Below are 25,031 nucleotides of genomic sequence, written 5' to 3'. Positions count from 1 at the left end.
AGAGACAGTGTCAAAGGCCTTGGTGTGAGGTCAAGGTAGATAACATCCACAGCCTTTCCCTCATCCACTAGGCGGTCACCTGGTCATAGGAGGAGATCAGGTTGGTCAAGCAGCACCTGCCATGTGAGTGCACTCAAGATGAACCACTCCATAATCTTCCCCAGTACCAAGGTCAGGCTGACAGGCCTGTAGTTCCCTGGATCCTCCCTCCAACCCTTCTTGTAAATGGGCATCATATTGGCAAGCAAGAGGAAATGGCCTCAAGTCGTACCAGGGGAAGTTTAGATTGGGTATTAGGAAAAATTTGTTCACTCAAAGGGTTATCAAGCATTGGAATAAGCTGCCTAGAGAAGCGGTTGAGTCATCATCCCTGGAGGTATTTAAAAGACATGTAGATGTGGCACTTAGGGACACGGTTTAGTGGTAGACTTGGCTGTGTGAGGTTAACAGTTGGACTCAATCTTAAAAGTCTTTTCCAACCTAAACGGTTCTATGTTTCTATATCTGCCCATCTCCTAAATATTTCCTTGAGTTCTCACTGGCAAGCGCGGTAGGAAAATGTCTACAGAGAACAAAAAATGGGTTTTGTCACACAGAAATGTTCAAGTTGCTTATTTTAAGGACCTGCAGTTCAGTAGGTTGTGCTTTTAAAGTCCTTTGCTGATAGTCCATAGAAGTTTATAAGAGCATTCACATTATTTGTTTCACTTCTTGCTAATTGCTATACTTTAGTTTTGTACAGAAGTACTTGACATAATGATGCTATTGTTCAGAGTAAGGACTTCCTTTCCAGAAAAAGTTGTATTTACTGAGGGAGAGGCACATTACCAAAACCTAGATAAAATATGAATTTCATTGCTGAGATCTACTTTTCTACAATCCAAAATATTATTATATCTGAAATTCTCAAATTATTTCAGGAATAGTGCCAACATCATAAAATACAGGAAACAATAATAAGAAGCCCTCTTGCCTCTGTGATGGCACCTTAAATTATTGTTGATGAATGAGGCAGGCTACCAAAATTTCCTTCTCAGAAATCCAAGCCAGTACTCAGATTGAATGAAATCAAGCTTTGCTCAGTGGCAAGCAGTTGCAGTCTGGGGAAAAAGAACCTTCAATTTCCCTTCCCTTTCCCAGGACACTTTTGCTTAATAGCACAAACCCACAGGACCCAGACTGTTAGCTCAAAAAGCCATATGCTTTTTAATAATCTGTGGGAACCATATGAGTATTTAACTAAGTGCTATTCTCCTTTAGTCAGCTTCCTAGTCCCAGATTTCTTTAGCTTTTCCTTCATGAATATATTTAAATCTAAGCAGCTTTCCCTTGTCTGTCTTGCCTTTACTTAGCAGTTTGCTAGCTTGAAGGACCGACAGCCAAATTTTTTTAAACTAATATTTTCTTTTAAAAAGAGCCACTGATAAGTACATGTTTAGAAGGTGCTAATTAAATAAGCTTGTGTTCATGTCAAACAAATCAGAACAAGAAAGGGCACATCCTAAATTTGTTTCTATCTTTGCCACAAGAAAGAGAAGCCAACATTTCAGTGCCTCATTTACCTCTGAAAGATGGCAGTAAAGTTTATTACTGTGACCTTTTGTGTGTGCCTTAACTTGAATTACTGGTCATTCCCTGTTCTTCCCGTTTACAGTATCAGTAATCAGCACAAGGGCATGTGAGCCAAAGAAATCCAAAATAGCTGCTCAAAATACAGAATACTCATTTTTTTAAATTTGTATTTACAGTTCTTTAAAACTTCATAGCTCTCCACTGGCTTTGTTAGACAGTAGCTTTCTTCTACACCATTTTTGAAGCAAATCACCAGCAGGAACAGTGTCTAAGCTACTTTCCTGTACCATTGCCCTGCAACATCCACATGAGCTGACATTCTGCTCGACAGGAGCACAGGTTTCCAGTGCAGATCAACCACATGAATGGGACAGCAAAGGAGGTACATTTGGCAACATGAGCTAGGAACATAAATAAATAAATTCTATGATTTACCTCAATCTTTATTGTTTCTTTACCATTATGACCTTGGTTCAATCATTAGATAATTAGATAATTACAAGTCCTTGCATTCACTTTGTTTTGTATCTTACTTTGTGGTGTAATTATATTTTCCATTGTTACAATTCATCTCACAGATTATATACTTTGTCCTTCATTTTTCCCCACACTGGAAAACTTTTAACATATTTTGAAACAGATTATTTGCTCAGCCCTACATACCTACATAACTCTAAAATAACTGAAAAAAATCTCAAAACAAAACTAAACAGAAAAACCCATGGGTTTGTCTACAAATAAACATAGACTGATCTACAGTGGTATATGTATGAAATAAGCAGCTGATGTTCAACTTCTCAGAAATGCGTTGGGACCAATGATTCACAAGTCAACAGAAGATGGTAAATATATACAGCTTTTGAAAATCTATAAACTGGTTCAGTTCTGAACACCCTGCTATGGTTTCAGTTATACACCATTTAATGGATCTGATCACAGAGTAGAAATGGATCAATTTTAAAGAGCTTAAGGAAAAGCATAAAAAATATCTTAGAACTATCAGGAGTTTTAGTTTGTGAAGAAAAGTGTCAGAACAGTATATGGCTAAACTGCTTCCTTGGGTAAAACAGCAAACCCATTTATAGCATTAGCAAGGTTTAAACACAAATAATGTTTCTTTGAATGATATACTGAGTTACAGCAAGCAGTGGCAAATCACAGTACTCACTCCTCCAGAACTCTCCAGATGTGCACTCAACACACCTACGTTTTCTTTCCTGTGTTAACCTCAGTGTTCATACAGGCCTATGGGCTATATCCCTAAGACTTTAGCAACAGGCAGGTAACCAAGCTGCCACATCAAATTTGAATATTTGCATTTCTCAGCACTGCCAGGGGCAAAATGAAAGGTTCCTGATTAGAGTAATACAGTGAAACTACGCCAAGGGAAGACTGAGGGGATATTAACAGGTGTACAAGCAAGAAGGCATAATCTGTCTTGGAAAAGGGCATGTTCCATCAGTATCAACAAAATTGCACGTAACCAGATGACTCCTTTACATTTCCAAAATAATACTGAATACCCTAGAAGGAACAACCATGTAAATGACTTCTTGCTGTTACGACTGTGAAGGAAATGCATGCTTTTCATGTCATATATAGACTTTGGTACAGAAGCATTTCTTAAACCAATAGAAGGATGAAGATATATACTGTTTTTAAATGAATCCCAGAAACAAGGAATGGCTGAGAACACAGAAACTAAATTCAGGGCTTTCATAAAAGCTTCTCCATAGCTCTATAGCTCCCTTGTACAAATTTACTGCACATAGGACAGTATTCCAGACCTATCACTTTGTTGTAATCTTCATCCCTTAGCAAATAAGGAATAGATTCCAATTCCTGAAAACAGTGGGAAACAGTGCTCCTTTTAACCAACTAGTTGTAGTCAACAACAATTAGCACTGAAAAGAAAAAAGAAAAAAAAAGAAAGTAATGAGGCTTGTGTCATCAGTGAAGTATTTATTATAAAGACTTATTTGCTCCCACAGACTGAATTCAACAATAATTGTATTTGATTGTCATCCAAATCTAGAAGATTTGTCCAGAGGCATTTAAAAGAAGTGTAATTATAACTTTAAAATTAACTATAAACTGTAAGTAGAAGAAGGAAAGAGAATTCATGTTACCATGCAATCAAATGGAAATGTTATAACAAGAAAACATGAGAGTCTGAAATAACGCAGACAGAAAAGGCACACGTGCTTTTGCATTTTTCTCTGGTAGTTGGTTGGGAACTTTCTTCATTTCATTCATGCCAATTCTAAAATTACTGCTGCCATTACTGCTCATGAGCAGGGAGCTCATGGGTCCAGACCATCAACAGCTCAGAGCAGCAAGTTTCTAGAAAATAATTTCCAATTCTTAATTTGAGTCTGTCTGTTACTCAGTTTGATAAAGAAATCTTTCCACTTATGTTGGTCTTATTTCATGCCCTCCAAGGAGCTAGGCGTATGTGAATCTTTCTGGGTCTTTTATCTTCTTTATAAGAAATAAGTCTCTATGGAGGAAGGAAACAACATGAATTAGACAGGGACAAGGATAGGAAGGAATCCAAAGCTACTAGAAATTTAAAATTCAGAACAAAAACCTCTCAGTCTGTATAGCTATATATCAAAAGTGCATGTTGTATAATTTGAAAGTCAGCTCATCATTAGATCTGTATTATACAATGAAGCATAAACTTATTTTTGTATAAACCATGGAGTATTGGATCTTTTGCTCACAGATCACCAGAACTGAAAGATGTCTGGTTCAATTACTTCTCTGAGATTTTCTGCAGCTATTTCATAACCCATAAATGTCTCTTATCAAAGTGCAATTACATCACCTCTTTGCCAACATCAGCATTTGTCCTTATCAGCATTCCATTTTCTCTCCTGCTCCAGTCCTTTTTTTTTTCCCCCACTTTCTCTCTCTTATTCCTTATTAACCCACAAGACAGCAATAGTGAACACACAATAAGCATTATGATATATTGTCACTTGGATAAATATTTTGCAAAGAGCTTTCCAGCTAAGCAACTGAAGTGGGTAAGTACCACTTTCAAAAGACATTAGGTTCCCAGGTGTCCATCTCACCCCTTTGCAGGAAATTACTGCCCCCTCACTAGAGCACAGCAGGGTACATGCATACAAACCTGCTCCCCACGTTCACCACACAGCATATTAGTACCAACTTAGCATCAACTGAAATGCTAAGCTGTGAATGAGAGTGGCAGAAGCACTGGCACACAGCTTACTCTTCTGGGGCGGGAACTTCTGGCAAGGTCTGAATGCAGAAGGGTGACAGCAGACCTCCTAAGTGCTCCCAGTAAATCACCAAAGTCCATTTGTCAAAGTCCCCAAATTGCCTGGTATGTCTCCAAAATACTAGTCTAGGTTTTGGAAGCAGAAGAACCAACAACCATGACACCCAAAGGAAGCTTCTCTTTAGAGTAGTTAGCTCAAAAGCTGACACCATGACTGCTACCAGCACAAAAGACAACTTTGAGCTAACTCTAGTACCTTTACAGGACAGTGCACTAAAAAGCCTGAATGCCACTGTCCACTGAGACTTCAGTTTCTCACTGCCCACCTGAAAAACACAGCAAGTTCCCAAAATCACTGTGTGTTTTTGGAAGAAGAAAATAGCCCTAGTGTAATAGGAAATACAGCCTTAAGCAGTCAACATTTCTTAATGGTGAAGGGCCCTAATGGACACTGTGGAGACAGAGGGGAGGGAGAATGGAGGGGAACAGATCTATAAGACTTGTTGCCCTCTTTTTCCTGTCTCTCCACCAGTTTTAGACTGCCCTCCTCACTGCCCTCTCCTCACATACCCTTTGGGACAGGCAACATTGACTACACTACTTGAGAAACAAGTCATGTAGAAACCACATGCCTGCAGGCTGGTAGATGTAATGTGAAAGGGGAGAAAACTTTCATTTCTATAAGAGAGGGAAAGATACCAAGAATTTCAGGAGACAGGCTCATCCCAAAATGATTGCCCTGTCTGTATAACACCTTTGAACTTCTGCATAGTAGAAGGGAAAAAAAAAAAAAAATACTTCAAACAATAGGAATCTGCTTAGCTTTCAGTATAGGCAGTTCCTTTATATCTCTCAAAAATATGCTGATCTAAACAATCTTTTAAGGATTTTTAGATTTTGTCACAGATACAGTAGGTATAGACAAACTACACTATTAAGACTTTTTATTCTGCAATAAAATCTGAGTATTTAATAAGAATTAGAACATATTCTATAGCTGATTGACTATATAAAAATCTTTTCAGTGTTGCTCTAGTGCACCCCTAATGCAGAGATACTTCTTAAAATATTCAAAAGCAACATTAAACCATGTCAATAACAAAAGCTTTTATAATGGACTCAGTTCCAAGAGTTTACAAAATAGACATAAGCTACTCATACTTGAATGTACTCAAATGCCCAGAAAAAGAAGCAGAAAAGATGGAGAACACTAACTGGATATTGGAGATGCTGATGCTCTGTCAGTACAGGAAAAGCCGTTTTCAAGACAGGTGAAAAGCAAGAGGACACTCAGACCAGCTGCTCTACGTTTACAATGTGTAATTAATCTCACTTATATACGCCTAAATACTTATGAATACTTATTTTTCCTCCACAATACTAGCCAGTTTTATTGGAGACAGATCATCTTCAGAATACCTAAACAACAAATGCAGCTTAAAAAAAAATCTCGGATCTTATGCTGCAGTTATAACATGTCAGATCTGACTTTATACCTCAATGTAGCCACAGAAAAGCGTTAACACTTCACTCTCCTGAAAACCTGTTAATCAAACATTAAGCCTTCATTAGCACAAAGCTAGCATTTGCTAGCATTTTAGAAAAGATAAGCTACTTTAAAAGATTTGATTCAGCAAAGTACTCAAATGTGAAATCCCAATTGATACCACAATTGGTACCATGATTGGTACCTCAGCAAACTATACAAACAAATACATATTTCTTTCCATCAGTTCCTAAATATAACTAAAAGCAGAAGATGCACATCTAAATGCCTAAAAGCCCCTTTGAAATACTGAAAACAGTAATACGACCCCTTTTGCAGCAATTTTTACATGTAGTCAGGTGAAAACATTTTGACGGATTTTTTTTTTTTAGAATGTTATTCAGTTTTAAAATAGCTTGGTTTTGAAGTACAACAGATGGTCCAGTCTTAATAGGGTATCACTGTACACGTTTAACCTTCTTCTCTATAGTCTCAATGTCTGTTCCTAAAAGGAGAGATTTACAGGAAAATTATTAAAATGGTTTGATTTCAGTCTTGTGGATAAAAAAATTTATTTGGTAAGACAGCATTACCAGAATGGCCTTGAAATGCATTTACTTAAAAGAATATTTTTCCCCATACATACATCCATGTGCATGCACAAGGCACAAACATTTATGTTTTATAAAGGCCCAGTCATCTACCGAGCTTGCTGTAGCTGCAGATGCCTCTCACAGAACCATAACCATAGCTATATACCCGATAACCAAACCAGTATCATCAGAAACTTCCTCTTACAACAGCTTTGATAGAAAGTATGATCACTGTATAAGATTAGAAGCAGACTTAATCTTTCCTTCTCCTTCTGATATTTGTTCACGTAATAATAGGCTATCTAGAAAGTACCATTTGTTTCTCTTTCCTGGGTGTAGCTCAGCAGATAAGCAAAACTACAAGAGCTCTAAAATGCTAGAAGAGGATAACTACTAAAACACATGTTCTGCCTCCTGGTGCACAAATACTTTTGTTTTTTCTAAGAGCTTAAGTCCAAAGTTTATCAAAACATTGCTTTGAGTAGATCCCAAATCTCTGACACACCTAAGTATGTGCTGTTATTCAAGGGTGTTATAAAAATTCAAGGCAGAGTTTAAATCCTAAAAAAATAAAATAAATAATCCTTTAACACAGCAATTCCCAAATCATGTAGATTTGTATGAAGAGGTTTAAAGATGAACCATTACCAAGTTCTTCTACCTTTTCTTTTGCTAACCAGCTCTGACTGGTAAGATGAATTTACCAGCAGTAAAGCCACTAAAAATGTCACGAAGTACATGAATAGGATGCCATGAAAAGGCAGTAATCCAGCACTTCTAAGAATTAGGCCTCTAAAGAGCATCTCAGAAATGATGCTTAAGATGTTTGGCACCCAAAAATCTCCAATCTCTCAATAATCCTGCCCCACTACAGCACAGCCCCCAGGCCCAGGGCAAAGGAAATAGCTGTAATGCCTACCTTCCTGCAACTCAGCAGTCTAAGCAGATGTGTGGGAAATACTGCCCTTTTCCACCCTCTTCTTTCATAGATAGAATTTATTCACGGGCAAACACGGGAAACAAGCTGGCTTCTTAAGCCTTGTGTCAGGGAATACCAAGGACATAAGAAACTGAAAACTGCTCTGTCATGATCCTCCTCTTCTGTGAATAATCAAAGAATGAAGATGCTGAGGTTTTCTGTTCTAGTGTGCTTCCATGGCTTTGTACTCACTGCAAGGATTTTAATTAAAGAGAAACCAATAACAACTTGCCCTTTGTCTACATTATCATTAACCTGTTTTCTTTACAAATTAAAAGCACTGAAGCAGAATTTTATTTTTTTAATGATGCTATTAATTTCGTTCTCTTGGATCTTTTACCTTTCTTGCACAGACTACTTGCTTGCATTACTTTTAGTTTCATCTCTCCTGAGAGGTGATCCATTAGGTGAGTTATTTTTAATAATGCTGCTGTTGTCAAATGTTTGGGTATGAAATTTCTTCTAAAGCTTCTGCAGCACTCACAGTCCCTACCACAAGAGAAAAAGTTGGCATATCTAGATCTGGAATGGTGCTTAAAAGGATGTTATCAACTCAAAATTCATACTGTGCCACATCCAGAAAGTATGAGTTTCTCTCTCCTTAAAGCATACAAAAAACCAGAAGTATCAAGGCTGAAAAAGAATGATCACAGAAGAAATCAGAGGAAGAGTACCAGGGAGGAGGGAGCATGCAAGATTAAATGAGGATTTGAATAGAGATGAGCTGAGAACAGATGATAAGAAAATGAAACATAATGCAGCAGGATTGTGGAAAATATTGAAGGCAGTTAAAAAAAAAAAAAAACAAAACAGGAAGAAATTGGAATGCGGAAACACAAGACAATGCTAAAAAATATTTCCTTACATTGCTAATTGCTTGTAAGTAGTGATTTTTTGGTTGACTGATACTCTGTAAGCAGGACTGAGTTAGGGGCATTCCTCACTTGTCCTTCAGAAGCCATGTATACTATACAGGGAAATTATTCCATTAGATTGTTACCTTCACCACACCCTATCAGATCTCAGGTCTCTGAATCCCCTTCCCTTTCTCTCTTTCTTGTAGTTCCCAGAACTATGTTAGAGTGCCCCACAATAAGAAAATGCTCTGGTAAGTCACAGCATGGCAATTTAGACAAATATGCCTGATACCAAGCAGTACCATTTCACTTCTGTGATGGTCATGCAGAGGCACACACTAAACAAGTGCTAACAGGTCACTCAAGATGGATCTCACATAAGAAAAGCTACAAAGCCTGCAAGCAAATGTTTGTTTGTCCTGCTGTAGGTATTTTTTAAGTTTTCTGTTGTCTATTAAATATCACATGGAACAGATCAAAATACAAAGTAAGGGTACTTTAATCAAAATAAATGGAGGAAAGATGCATATCTGTGTCCGTGGTCTGAGACTAGATGCATATACATTGATACACCTGAGGAATAAAGCTCTATACATTAATCTAGAAGAGCAAAGCTTGTCCTATGGAGTGTCTCAATATCATGTCATATTGATTAGTACTGTTACCACAGTGTTGAATAGCTAAGGGATTTTTTTTTTTCCTAATTTGTCCTGAAGAACATTACTGTGCATATTTGATCAAAGCTATTTCAAAACTCAGTCTTAGTTTCTTCCACTTCAGGTTCTTAGAAGAAAACATGTAAACTCACAGCATTTAAAGTCCTAAAGTAATTCAGCTGCAAGATGAAAAACATAGAAGAAATACATATATTATCTGAATGAAGGAACTTTTCAAATAGTTACAATTCCTTTTAAGACTACACTTTTGTTCACATAGGTATAATCTGAAATTAACACCTTCCAGAAATTCCAGGATATTGGGTGCATTTACAGGATCAAATAGTGAGGTATAAAGAAGGAGGGGTGGGGCTTTGATGTGCTGCACTCCATTATGGTTCCAGGATCACATGTCCACACTGTATCTTTACCCACAATGAAGTTCATGCCACTTGCCAATCCTAGGTGCACACTGTGCATGCACAGAGAGCTCACTGCTGGAGTACCCTCATTTACCCCACAGGCAGAGTAGTCTGAATGGCACCCCAATACATGACTTCAGACTTGGTTCCAGCAGGAAGGAAAACATAATGCGCTCCAGTGCGTACAGCAAGTTTTGTACAGGCACAATGCAAATTCACACCCAAAAGAACCCCTCTACCTCACGTCACTCACTCCTAGTGACCTGCAGTTCTTATCCCAGCTCTCATCATCACAAACAATGCCATCAAAGACAGAGGCTGTGCTGTTTTGACAGCACGATCAGCACAACTTCCAGTCTGATTTCTGTGAGGAGAGGTGGCACCTGTCAATCTGAGAGACAAGTCATCCACAATTTTAAGCATTGCTCTGACACTAACCCCTTCTATGAGGTTTAACAAATAACTGCTTCAGCTTTCTCCTGGTAAAAAGGGAGGAATTATGGGCCAGTGGGAAGTACATGCCAGAGTAATTCCGTTACTTAATAGATCTTAAGAAAACAGGAACTCTCTTCTGAGCAGTTTTATAATACTTCACACATTCAGAAGTCTCTCTGTATGCCAGAAGACCCAGAGGCATCACTTCTTACAGTGGCAAACACATATGTACAGCAACCATGAAGGAGTTAAAACAAGATAAACTGTAGGGTTAGGTTGGGAGTTGTAACAAATTAGGACTCAAAGACACACAAGCCAGTGAGAGTTAGAAGTTTCTGAGGGTCATGTGAGTCTCAAAGTTGAGTGAAGTACTGTCAAGTCTAAGCCCTGCTGTCACATATTCTGAAGATTTCCTAGGAAAAGTATCTGGCTGGTTTCTTGAGTCTCTACTTTGCAGTGCATATTACAGGATATTAAATGCATATTCAACTTAGACCAGCTACCTTCTTTGTTTTTCTTCTGGGACTATTAAGGATGTGCCGGTAGTTACAAAGTGTTGCTTAAAAGATTTAAAGTAAATTCCTCATCAAATATTAAGCTTCATAGAATCATGGAATGGTTTGGGTTGGAAGGCACCTTAAAGGTCATCTAGTTCCAACCCCCCTGCCATGGGCAGGGACACCTTCCACTAAGTTGCTCAAAGCCCCATCCAGCCTGGCCTTGAACACTGCCAGGGATGGGGCGTCCACAGCTTCTCTGGGCAACCTGTTCCAGTGCCTCACCACCCTCACAGTCAAGAACTTCTTCCTTACATCTGATCTAAATCTGCCCTCTTTCAGTTTAAAGCCATTACCCCTTGTCCTATCACTACATGCCCTTGTAAAAAGTCCCTCTCCGGCTTTCCAATAGGCCCCCTTTAGGTACTGGAAGGCTGCAGTAAGGTCTCCCTGGAGCCTTCTCTCCCCCAGGCTGAACAACCCCAACTCTCTCAGCCTGTCTTCATAGGAGAGGTGCTCCAGCCCTCTGATCATCTTCACAGCCCTCCTCTGGACTCACTCCAACAGGTCCATGTCTTTCTTATATTGGGGGCCCCAGAGCTGAACACAGTACTGCAGGTGGGGTATCATGAGAGCAGAGTAGAGGGGGAGAATCACCTCCCTCAGCCTGCTGGTCATGCTTCTTTTGATGCAGCCCAAGATATGGTTGGCTTTCTGGGCTGCAAACACACACTGCAGGGTCATCTTGAGCTTCTCATCAACCTACGCTCCTAAGTCCTTCTCCTCAGGGCTGCTCCCAATCCATTCTCCACCCAGCCTGTATTTGTGCTTGGCATTGCCCTGACCCACGTGCAGGACCTTGCACTTGGCCTTTTTGAACTTCATTCATCTTCTTCCTGTGGTCCTTAAGCAAAAGAGGGTTCTGGAAAAATCTTTTGGGAGGCATAATAAAGACCATGCAAACAGTAACAGAGTTGATAAATCATTTATAAAAAAAGTAAAGGGAGAACATTCCCAAATGTCAATGCAAGAAGCATTTCCACTAACATGAAGTATAATAAAGCACTCTATCTTAAAACAGACAATCGGATAACTGCCATACCCAGGCATGCACTACAGTGGTAAGATATGAATTACAGCTTACAGAAAGCAAGCAATCCAGTGGTTGTTCAGCCAGTTTCCTGAAGAGATAAATTTCTCAGTGAGAAAAGAGGAGTCCACCTACCTAATATCATACAACTCAATGGATGAATTCAAGCTTCTTGAGAAACAGCTGTGCACTTGTCTTCTTCCATCAAATGAGTAGACTAATGCTCTTCTACTAATACTGTCCACCCATAGCAATCAAGAGACATAGTTTGTTATTTTTATTTTTGGAATTTCCTTTATCGATAAAGCATTTTTTCCACAGAGAGTAAACAGAGTAATGACAGAGTCATAGAAAACTCACTTCTTACGAAGCTCAGGTCTTGCAGTCTCAGATGGTATGCTTTAGCACACTCGCACCAATTTCAGTCTTGCCAGTTCATTCTTATAAGTGATCCAGCCCACCATGTTATGAGGTCATGTTAACTCCAGATAATAGAACTGTCCTTTAAAAAGTTTTGGCTGCTTTCAAATACAAAAGGAAGCTTTGGGGGTTAAAAAGCTACTGCAGAAATTGATGTGTGGTTATCATCTATGAAACTTCTTATGCTCCATGGATATTCAGGAGTTAATTATTTGCAGCCTCACCATCAACTCCTGTCACAACTATTAAAAGACTTCATATTAACAATATTGGCAATATGTAGTAGCAGCTACCTGATTTCTACAGGCAGTGAATGGAACCCTTCCTGCCTTTATGTATGTGCTAAATGGTGATTTTTATGGAACATAAATTCTTTGTTGGGTACATTTCAGTTTGCATGTTTAAGAATCATTAAAATTCACTGAACTTTACACAATTAGTCATGATATTGTATAATTATTTGCCCTTTGTCTTACCCACTGTCAGCCATTCTGATTTTGCACACATTAAATGTTTAAATAAATTCCAAGTGTATACATAAACTTAAAGCAATTAAAGGGATTTTGTTCAATCTCCAATACTTCATGAGTAAAACAAGGTAACTTGCCTAGGAAAACCACAGGAATCAGATGACAATCTAGAATTAGGATTAGTACTTTGCTGATGTGTTCAAATTCCGAGGTTGTTAATAACAAGCCAGATCCAAGGTCTGCTTAAACCAACAAAGAGAATGTCATCTTCCTTCAGAAGCATTTTGGATCTGGCTCTATATTCTCTGTGAAGAAAGAACAAACCTATTTCTGACTTTAGAAAAGAAAACACTATCTCTAAGCAGAACAAAATAGAGTCCTCTACATTTATCAGTGAGAATTAACTTGACAGAAAGACATTAAGGATTTTATTAACAAAGCAATAAAACAAAACAACTGTGATAGCAAGATGCAACCAATACTAGGGCTAGAAATCCTTCTACAATTTTTTCCTGTAACATGCATATTTGCACTGTACAAGTGTAAGGTCTGTAGACCATTTGAATTATTCAAAATTGACTGAGCCTTCTTTCTGAAGGAACCTCCCAGGAATCTAATACAGCATCAGGGACAAGATCACACAAACAGACTTGACCTCTTTCCTGCTTACAATTCATAACTTAACTACAGTGTCAAACAGCAAACCAGACTTAAATAATATTCTTCTTATGAGGATTAAAAAAAATGAGTAAGTATAATTAGTAAAACTATAATTACCAGTGCAATGTTCCCATTACAGCAATAAAGAAAGAGTGCCTGTAGAACAAACTCTAGTTTCCTTCCTTCCAGGATAACCAACCACTGAAAGAAATGAGAAAAACATGAATAATTCAGGATTTTACTTGCTTTATGTAAAAAAGGGCCCAGAATGTAAGTTTCAGATGAATCCCACATTCACTGAAAAATCAACTCATTTACTTTCAGAATAGTAAATGGAGAAAATAATTTCCTTTTAGACTACTGCACTGTATGCCTATTTTGCACCCTGTTTGAACATGCAGTGAGGGATTAACTAGCATAAGCATCTCAGCCCCTTACCCCGAAGGTGTGAACAGCACTGTTAAGAGACTTCTTCATCTCTGACTTTGCTTTTTTGTTAAGTAAGCACACTTGCATAGACAAGATTGTTAAAAATTAGACAGCAGAACATATTAAACAATAAACGAGGATAAATAGATCACATTTGAACACCACTTTTTGTAACTCCAGTGAGAAGAAATTAATAGAGTGACAAGGTCTCTGATGCTTTTGTCCCTGAATCTAATTCTGTTAAGTCATTTACTCACTTTCAAACAGCTACCAAAAAGTAAAATGGAAGAGCATCCCACATGATGCACAATTACCATAGTTTTAAATTTGTCCTGAAATAGAGTTTTACAGCATACACAAAGGAAAGCAGCAGAGAATTTGCTACCACATCCTGGTGTCTTTTTACAGCAATCACCAAACCAGACCAGGTGTGAGAATGATCTACTCCACATCCTATCTCTGATAGCAGGTCTGGCCCAGTACATCAGAGGCAAGTACAGAGACCTGCCCAGTCAGGATGCAGTATTTTTGCTGATGAATTCTTCAGTTCACATCTCTGCAGGATTTTGCATTAAAAAGAGGCATCCTGTGATGTGCCTTAACTATGAAACCACTACGCAAAAGGTGGACGTAACTGTCAATATCAGAGGCTGCAGAACGTTAAGTGCCACCAGTGCAGTCCCAAGGAGTCAGCCCTGATCTGACCACAGAAAGCCATTCAGGTTCTCTTCAGGATTAAGGCCACATCATTCTCTCAGTCACAATGTAGATTTGTCTTCTCCATGTCCACAACTCAAGGTGATTTCCAGCAATGCCCAACAGCCCTGACTTCTGTCCCTAAAAACAGCTGTGCTTCCAAATGGATAAGTCTTGTCACTTCTGTTAATTGAAGTGTATTCAAGAGTATGATCTTGTTTACAAACAGTGCAAATCAGTCTTAGAAACTCTGAAACCTCACTTTTCTTAGCATCCTACCATTGGTGATACAACCTTGTATCTGTGGCTATAGCATTGGGATTGTCGTGGTTTAACCCCAGCCAGCAACTAAGCAACACGCAGCTGCTCACTCACTTCCCCCCCCCATCCAGTGGGATGGGGGAGAAAATTGGGAAAAGAAGTAAAACTCCTGGGTTGAGATAAGAATGGTTTAATAGAACAGAAAAGAAGAAACTAATAATGATAATACTAATAAAATGACAACAGTAGTAATAAAAGGATTGGAATGTACAAATGATGCACAGGGCAATTGCTCACCATCCGCCGACCGACACCCAGCCAGTCCCTGAGCCACGATTCCCCCGCCCCCACTTCCCAGTTCCTAAACTAGATGGGACGTCACATGGTATGGAACACACTGTTGGCCAGTTTGGGTCAGGTGCCCTGGCTGGGCATGAGAAGCTAAAAAATCCTTGACTATAGTCTAAACACTACTGAACAACAACTGAAAACATCAGTGTTATCAACATTCTTCACATACTGAACTCAAAACATAGCACTGTACCAGCTACTAGGAAGACAGTTAACTCTATCCCAGCTGAAACCAGGACAGGGATGCACGCAGGTTCCAAGATAACGTACATTTTAGCAACACAAGAAGTGAGAGGCATTAGTTCAGTCATATTCTTTCTTCCTTTGGTTGCAGTCACTGCAGTTTAATTTTTTCTTTACAACATTTAAAAATATCTGGATATTTGGGCAAAACTTGAGTTTTCACAATCACGATTTTAATTTGTTTTGCAAATATCTGTGCTCCCATGAACATAATGAGTCATTAAACATCTGAAATAGTTTTCTCAACTACAGGATTGCTTGATATAAAGGTTATCGTCTGCATCTTGAGACAAAAATCGTATACACACTTAATTCACAGGGTAGCACCTGAGAATATATCCCATCAATGTGTTTTAACACAGGTCTCCAGCTGAAAAAGAACAAAACCTAAATACATTCATGGGCTTCCTTATTCAGAACTGTCATTCTACTCTGGAATGTAAATCCACAGGTAGTATCTCAAAGTATTTTGCTGGTTACAACTTGACCACAATGACCATTATGACAAATGGCTAAGTCAGGTGAACAGCAAGTCATAACAGCAATCAACAGCACTTTTAAAGTTTTTATTTGTTGTTTAAAACAAAACAGAAGAAAAACTGTCTTTTGGCTGAGGATAAGGGCACCTCAAAGAAGCTCAAAGAATACTTTAATAAATCAAGATTAAGGGCTCACATCGCCTTAATATCCCCCCATGTAAAAGTGTTGCAGGTAAGAAGGAATGACAGAGGATTCCAGCACATGTGTATCAAGTGGCAGCTTCTTCAGGCAGGAAAAGGCAGGCAGTACACAACCCATTTCACAGTCAGTATTTTAGCTGCATCAGACCACTTAGAAATTCTACCATACAGATAACAAAAAAATGGTAGCTGCCTAGGAGAGCTTCCTGTTGTAAACTGTCTGCAGCTGACCCATTGTGTATCATTTGCTACTCACTGTCAAAGGTTAATAGCCTCTGTCACTTGAGCTATGGATAAAATAGGACAACCAAAAATTATAGGCACATTAACAGAGAGAAAGAGTTCTAGATGCCCTAAAATACAGAAAAGGACCACTGGGGGTGGGGGGGAAGATATAAAAATTCCATTATCTTGTTTCTGTCACTTTTCCTTATACATGCTTAAAAGAATAAAAAGTCATATAGAGGCACAGATGCTGGATATTTTTTCCTATAAACACATCAGGCAGACTCCAGAGCATAAACAGACTGTTACTCCATTTTACTCGTTGAGCTAAACAAAAAGGCCAGCTGCTTATGGATTTGACTCACTGAACTCAAAAAGCTGCAGTGAGTTGTATGTTCCATATACTCACTGTGGGGTTGTCATAGTAATTTCTCCCTGTCGTTTTTCACTTTACCACATGACTCCATGGGAGGGACTGTGCTTAGCTCGGCACAGGTAAGTGTGTGTGTGTGTGTGTGTGTGTGTGTGTGTGTGTGTGTGTGTATAATATGTATATAGTAGGCAAGGGAATGGCATTGCAACTTCTTCTTTTCCCCTCACTCCATTAGCAAGCATCCCTCCATTCAAATAGCAGCCTGTTAGAAAAGCGTTAGTTCCTAAAAGAAGCAAGACAGTTACTACAGTTACTATGGGCATATCAGCTGGCCCAAAGCAAAAGAGAAAACCCAATTTACAGGGCCACAATCAATTCATACACCCCCAAGGAATGTAAAATACCCAATTTACACTCAGTATGTTCTTACATACTCCAAAGTATAAGTGACTTGCTACTTGCCTTTAGGCATAAGCTCATAATTCTCCTCAGTCTTCTGTAGGAGGCATATCAACTTCACAAACTGCTGAGGATGGTGGTAGCTGGTATAGTTGCACCTTCACTGTGGTTCAGGGCCTTGCATTAGTTCACTTGTTAACTGAAAGGAAAACAGTGATGGAGGGTCAAGATATTTTCTAGCAGCATGTTTTTATTTACCCTGTACAGAAAGACTAGAAGCAGCACGTGGACAATTCCTTTCAGAAGCTGCAGCTACAGTGCTAGCCCTTTCAGCAGTTTAATATGCTGGCGTTGTCAGACTTTTGTCTTAGCCCCTAACTTGTTCCACCTTGGAATTGCCCAGACCAAAGTTACTCATCTTAAAGTATATACCCTGGGCATAACTGTTCTTCAGAAAAAAGGAACCTCAGGTAGGTTTGCCTGGAGCCAGTTGTTGATAGAAGGAAAACACTTAACCAATGCAAATTCTCTCAGTTATCAGCAGCATACAATTATTCTATGGGTTCCTTCATGTGAAGCTGCCTGGGTTTAACACTAAAGTAAGTTCCACAGTGAGGGCTTGCTGCTCACAATTTTTTTTTTTTATTTTTTTTTTTTTTTAGACCGAGCATTTACTATGGAACTCACAAAAAAGTCTAATCTGTCCATTTAAAATAAATAAATAAAGCATTAAATTTTCTCTCACTAACTCTGCTTGCTTTTAACTGAAACAGTTGTGAAACTCCTGTGTCAGAAAAGAAAAGATCAGGGCAAGGTTAGAGAAACATAAGGAAAATGGGCTTACTTACTGAAAGACAGAATCATACATTTCAGAAAAAGAAAGGGCCTTCAGGAAAAGAAGGGGCCTTCTGGGTCATATAGCTTATGCCCCTAGACAACAGGATGGTTGCTACATGGTCTCTAATGTGTTTCCATTGATTTTTTTTTATTTTTTTTTTAATACTCCAGAGAGACAGCATCTCACCAAGCCACCCATGATAAATTCCTCTTTGTCTGCTTAATTTACTGTAGAGCTGGATACCATTTCTTAGTGTCTGCAAACCTTCCTTTCATTTGCTATGTTATCTTTAAAATAATTTAAATACAGTTCCTTTCTTTTCTGATTGTAAAGTATGTTCTGACTTCAATACTACAGTGGAAGCCACACCAAGTAGCTTCCACATTTCTCACATGAGAGTATTTGTGATCTGGAGTTCATGAACTGTGTTGCAGTTTTATACAATAAACGGTACTTTGCCACATTCTTTTCATAAGGACGAGCAATCACAGACTTACTTATTCAAGCATATTACTGAACAAATTCACCCCAAAGTTACTTACTTAATTCTACATAACCATTTTTGAAATATTAGTTTGGAGTTTTGCTGTCATCCTCATTAAAAAATGTTTCCCTAAATACCAAATGTTGCAGACAAGCAAGATTTAAGAGTCTAAAGGCAGTATCCAAAGCCAGACATTTTCAGATTTGGTTGTTCTGAAAGATTTAGAAGCTGCACACTGGCAGTTTACTTCACAAGTTACCACTGGTTTATAAACTGAAAACTACAGTTTAGTCACGTACAGTCAGCAATTAATCCAGTATAATGATGACAACTATTACTAATAATGATACAAGAAGTGGCAAAAATAGAAAAGGTGTCATTAGCAGGTTAAACTAATCTGTTCAGGCAGTAGAACACAGCTCAAAGTTTCTACCCTTAAGCAACAATGTTTGAAATATAGAGACTCAGTGTAACTTTTAGATGTCTACATATTTAATTATTGTTGCATAAAGACAATAAATCAGGTTTTACAATGCATCAGAATTTAAAATCAACTGTTATGAATAAATAAAAAAGCACAGGAATTGGTAATATGCAGAAGGTCTACAATAAAAAGGAAAGAAAAAGCATAAGAAAAGCAAATAACACTGAATTATTCAAACTCACAGTCAAACTATGAGTTGGTCATATTAGACTAGGCTTTCCTAACTTATACTATAGAAATCTTTGCCTCTAGCTATTAAATCAGGAGATACTACCTCCAGGCTTTTGAGAAGTTTCCTGCCATTCTAGTAGCATAGTTCTTAAATAGAGTTACAAGAATCTTCCAAGATTACTGATGTTTTGTGGATCCAGATCTCAAATACTATACACCATAATATAGACAGCAAATATAGACAGACTTTATTTGAAGTCTTCAGGAACAGAAAGAACAACACACACATATAGTTTACCACTTTGGTGCTTGAAAAAATACATCAGTTGCCTCTAAGAAAATTTGCTTAGAAAAGATTAAAGTATCAAGCTGCTTCTTAAACCAGACTTGAGAGAGGAGATGGAGCATCCGCCGCTCTTTGCACAGCTGCAGTCATTTTGCAGCACACCTAAACACTTGGTGGTCCCAATGAAAAGAATGAAGTGTCCTAAACCACTTCAAGTGATGTAACCACCCTCAAAGTGGATACAGTATCACTGAACAAGGTAATTTGAACACCAGATTAAAGAACGAACAGGGACAAATCAGCAGTTCCACTTCTAAGACTGGGCAATTCAAGTGTGAGAGGGAAAATGACTCAACACCAGCATGGACTTTGTTCGTTCCAAGATGTGCTTACAGCAGATAGCAGTGTCTGAAGCAAGCAGTTTAAGTTACAGCTATATATTTTTGCTTATGAAGGACTTCATTCTTTTGGCCACATGTTTCAAGCATTACTGTAAACTTAGTACCTGAAAAAACACACCATACCGCATACACAGTCTTAGAAACATTCTGATCCAATTAGAGGTGAAAAAAAAAACGCAAACAAAACTTGTAGGTGTGCATTTATTGTATTTCAGCACGCAAGTAACATTGATTTCTTTAATTGCCTGTTTGCATGAGCAACTTTCACCCAGTTTTGAAAACATAACCTACTTTTGTTTTGCAGGCTTCACAGAATATTGCAGTTAGTTTGTTTGTAGCCCCCAGTGCAAAGTGTTCCTTCTCTTTTGACTGAAATTAATGCATGGAACCTTACTTTTTCTTTGCTTCCTACATTATTCAAATATCATAATTGAAACCCTACAAAACCTGGCATGCTATTAGACTCAGACACAATAAATGATGACCCAAAATGTTTTTGAGACATAATCCCCTGAAGGTATGTATTCCACATAAAGTCCCATAGTCCAGATTTCAGAATTAATTACTTTTGTCATTTGTGACAGGCATTATGAATCTGACTTAATTATATTAGGAATGTCTGTAAACAGAGTAACAGCTCAAAGGGAATGCATCTTTTTGATAAAATTTGCCATGCATCTTTGATGCTGAAACACAAGGTCTGGTTGGGGAATTAAGCTAAATGTACCTAGAGAATTAATTATATAATACTGCCTCCGCTGGTTAATGTTTAAGACTGGCTTGTAACAGACTGTCATGAGAAAAGTGACCTGTCTGATTAACAACAGTAGTACAACCAATACTGGTATCTTAATAAGCATATGGCCACCAGTCCTAGAGGAACTCAGAAACAACACTGACAGTATTTATCAGCTTCAAGGCTGGCAAAACAGCACAGTTTCTCTTTGAGGAAGGATCCAAGACTCCAAAACTCCTTCTGCTACAACACAAGCACAGTAATCACTCCGAGGTGCAGAAAATGAAGAGTTATTCATACCAGTATATTTAGAAGTCCCTCCATAGTAAAAGCATATGATGGACTAAGATTGTTTAAATAAACATTTACAACAATTTCAGAAATTTGCCATTGTCTCAGATGGTGCCATGAGCACATAATATTTTGTCTTAGACAAACATTTCAGGATTTGACTTCTTAGAGCAAGCAGAGATTTTTTTTTAAAACTCAGTAACTTAAGTGCAGTTACTCGAAATTCTTTACCAATCCACTCAGCAAATATTTATTTTCGTAAGTATTTTAATTAGGTCCCATTTTGATTTATTTAGCAACTAACTCAGCTAACTGATTTGGGGAGTTAGCCCAACCCTTTCCAAGCATTGTGCTGGAACTTTATGGTAAATTATAAACACTCAATGCTCAAACAGAAGTTTGTGGAAACTGCATTAACATTTACAAGCATATTAGTCAAATAAAGATCACAAACTCTGAGACAAAAAAATTAGATGCTCTAGATGGATCCAAACTGATGAAGCATCAAGGTTCATAAAGGTTCAGTGCTATCTGTATAAGATAAAGATCAGGTGTGTAAGATCCAACCGGCAAAACACCAGAAATGACAGAACAGATTCAGATTAACGTCCTTACCAGAGATACTCAATACACAGCCCAACCATGCGCAAGCCACGGTTATGTTCCGCTACCCACAGAGGTGTCGCTGCTAGGTTTTAGAGGTCCAGAACATACAGAAAACAGTCTGAACTTTAAACTGATCATTGCCTTAAACTGGTCAGACTTAAGTGATACCACAGAGTACACCAGCCAACTGCCAGTCCTCTTGCAGAATATAAACGAGACTCAAGACAAATTGGTTCACTATAGTGCTAGCTTAATTTATATTAAATTTCTTCTGTTGTCCGATATCTTTCCCTCATTTCCTACTTAAGTGGGAAATACACAATCTTGAATAATGGCTACTAGTCAACCTAAATTTATTTTGGCTTCATTAAAACAAAATCCAAAGGTATTTCTAAGAAATTAATGGAACAGTCAAATAATTCACTTTCTCTTTTTTTTTTTACATTAATGTAAAATAAAACTATTTGGACCTTTTGAGGTCATGACTGAGACCTCAGTTTCTGTGACAGTATTATTGTTTCTGTAATGCAAATGGAGTACAGTCTCCTGGGTAGGAATCAGATAACATAGGGAACTTCAGAACAACATAAAAGCTTTATGGAATTCTTACATTAAAACCCAATAGCATTGGCCAGCGGCACCTGGTTATCATCAAGTTTCTCCTATCTTCTGCAAAAATGATTAGACTGTTCCTATATGTCAAAAAGTTCCTAGTAGATTGCCTATTTGTATGAAACAATGTATTATTGATTGAATTCAATGGTTGTTGCCAAAATAACTCTTCCAAGCGATGCAAAACAATTGTATTAAGTTACCATCAGAAGAGAACCTGAACATATTTTCTTAAAGTGCAGAATCTTATCAGTTTCTGCAATTCATAACAGGCATTAAGGTCTTGTCTCTTTTGAAAGTTAAAAAAGTTACAGTTTCAATTAATTTTGTTTTAATTAGTATTAACTTCAGGGAACCATCTACTGGATACTGAGGGAATATCAGAACTAATTTTTTTGAAGCTTTTAATTTCAATATGTAAAAAACCCTCTAATTTTTCTTTAGATAGTTCATTCCTAAGAAGAACATACAGAACATTTTCAAGCCTGTTTTATACTGCTCTGGAACATTTCAAGGATTTCGTAAAGCATTTTAAAATCCTTTCTATAAGAAAGGTCAGGATTTTTCCATGGAAAATAAACAAAAAAACCTACCCTACATGTAAGATCTTTTTGAAGGGAATATGTAATGATGTAGTTTCAGCATATACACAGAAACAAATCAGTCTAGAATCTACCCTGAAACTCCCACAGGGTGCTTGCATGCTGGCCCTATTTACATGATTTGATGTGTAAAGACCCAATACATCTTTGGAGAGGATTTGGTCTTTTTGCTCACAAAAGATGAAATGGTACAGCAGTACAAACAGATATATACATACAAACCTCTTAAGCCCTTCACATGGCTATGAAGAACTTAAAAAAAAAAAAGAAAGTGAGACTGAGCACACAAATGAAGAGTAAAAGATACTAACAGAGTCCCTGCCTTCTTTTTCAGTCACTGGGGATGAAAAATCAATGCTTATTCATCTGGTTTCTTTCTCATTGCAAAAAGTATAAAACTATTCATCTCAGGAATATACTTTTTATGAACTAGCAAGCATAGCAGTCTAAGAAACTGCAGAGAAGCACACTGATTCTGTAAATTATAATGAGTCTGCCTTTGATAAACCTGAAAACACCGAACGAAGTGTGTATCTCTCAAACCAGAAACCTTTTCCAACATTTTCTTCTCCAAAGGTGAGCTATTAATCCCTGGCTGCTGTCAAGAAAGATTCTCTCTGATTTGTAACTGTTTGCCTTTTCAACAAATATTTTACAACAAGCTGAGACAGCCCTTTGAGCAGGCTTACTCATCAAGATTTTCAGGTACCAAAGATCAAACTTCTAGACCCTGAGCTTAAGCTCTCTCAACAGCAGAAGTTATTTATATTGGCTGTGCCTCAGTGACAAGAAATACACATGTAAAACAGGACACAAAAAATTTATAACATACATATAAATATACTTCAGTGTTGGCTGTTTGCCCTAGTAACTTTAATAACCACCAAATTTGTCTTCAGAACATGAAAGAACCACCCGTTCATGCAAATTATAATTCATATTATATGATCTTTCATTTATTCCACTTGTATCCATTCCTAACATATAACAAAAAACTATCCATGGGGTAAATAGCCAGTTAAAGTACAGACTAGTCTTCCAAGGCTATTACTGCTGTTTCATTAGTACAATGTACTTTATGTTTTGCGATACTTTTCTATTGAAATTAAATTAGGACCGCCTTATTTACTTGTCTGCAAAATATGAATGCAACACCATCATTCTGATTACATAGTCTTTTCAATGCTCAATACATATTTATGAAATATGGTGAGTACAGCCTTAAACCACCGTTAGCAAATGCAGCAATCAGATTTTAGGAAGGTTCTGAATAGGGTGAATCTAGGTTGTCATTTATACTTATTAAATATAAATAATAATACTTTCATTACAGGTCAAGCAAACCTCCCCAGTGAATAACTGAATATTGCTGCTGATCAAAATATTTGCTTACCTCTAGGACCTATTGGGACCATTGCCTGAAAAGATTCAAAATTCCACATTCTTACACTCCTACCATGGATACTAATAATTTTGAATGTCAATGATAATTACAGATATGGTTGCTCAAGCCTCTGTAGCCTCACTATGTCTTAAGGCTACATATATCCCCAAAATTGTTATGTGCAGAGTACTAGAGAACAAATCAAAGTGTTTCAGGAATCCTGGGGTGGAGGGGCAGGAATGGTGTTTGTGGTTGGGGGCGGGGGGGGGGGGGGGGGGGGAGCTGCATTTAGTCTGACAGCCAGATTAGCCTGTGGCAATTTCTGTCTGTAGTACATCACAGCGTATTACAATAGATTTCCTATCATCTTGCCAGCTTCTCACCTTTCTGATCATTGGTTTTTAGTTTCCAGACAAAAAGGCGGGGGGGGGGAAAGAGAGAGCTTAAAGGATTTTTTTTTTTTTTGGTCATTCTGTCATTATGCTTTAATTGACTTTATTGCTCACTACATCACTTGAAAATCCATTTAAAATTTCTATTCATCTTCATACCACTTCAAAAACCCTGAAGATTTCTAACTAATTAAGAATTATCTTTGCATCTCTGGACCAGTATCAGTCCCCTTTGTTACTCCTATACTCCATTTCCAATTTGGCAAATGTTATGGATCAAAGATGGAACTATCTATACCAACTTTATATAACGAGCATGGAAGGGCTTTAAAAAAATTACTTTCTTCTAATGTATTTATTTAAATTAGTTCCTTTGCCTCTCTATTCCACTGATTCTTGCATCTTCATACAGCTAATTTTATACCAATGAATTTGCCCTGTAAGATCAGCTGCTGCCCTTACATTGTTGTTTTTTTCCAGCCTCACAACAGGTTTAGTGCAGTGGATGTCTTTTCTCCACCTGTGCTTAGGGACTTGCAAATACTTTATGATGAGAGCTGTTTCAATGTCTAAACTATTTTTGGAATATATGACACACTAAAGTAAGCCAAAGCCTGAACATCATTAAGAAAATTAATCAAAGAAGAAGAAAATGACTTTTCAGGAATGATGAAAAGCTTTTCTCATTTAAGAGCATAGA

The 25,031-nt window shown here is 37.8% G+C and overlaps 1 long non-coding RNA gene across 8 annotated transcripts in view; it reads right to left on the bottom strand.

Annotated features, from left to right (window-relative positions):
• The window catches only part of LOC142040336 (uncharacterized), a 348,847-nt gene that overhangs the window by 228,608 nt on the left and 95,208 nt on the right, over positions 1 to 25,031 (bottom strand). For 7 of the 8 annotated variants that reach the window (XR_012653175.1, XR_012653174.1, XR_012653176.1 and 4 more), the window contains exons 2-3: positions 17,108 to 17,243; positions 13,505 to 13,588 (exon numbers count right to left, since the gene is read on the bottom strand). This is a non-coding gene — a long non-coding RNA (uncharacterized LOC142040336). Of the gene's footprint in view, positions 1 to 3,253; positions 4,073 to 13,504; positions 13,589 to 17,107; positions 17,244 to 25,031 lie in introns of those variants that run through there. The other variant, XR_012653181.1, reaches the window with a different exon arrangement.

The sequence above is a fragment of the Buteo buteo genome, chromosome 16, assembly GCF_964188355.1.
Source record: "Buteo buteo chromosome 16, bButBut1.hap1.1, whole genome shotgun sequence".
In the NCBI taxonomy this organism is placed as follows: Eukaryota; Metazoa; Chordata; class Aves; order Accipitriformes; family Accipitridae; genus Buteo; species Buteo buteo.
This window is presented reverse-complemented; position numbering and strand designations above follow the sequence as displayed.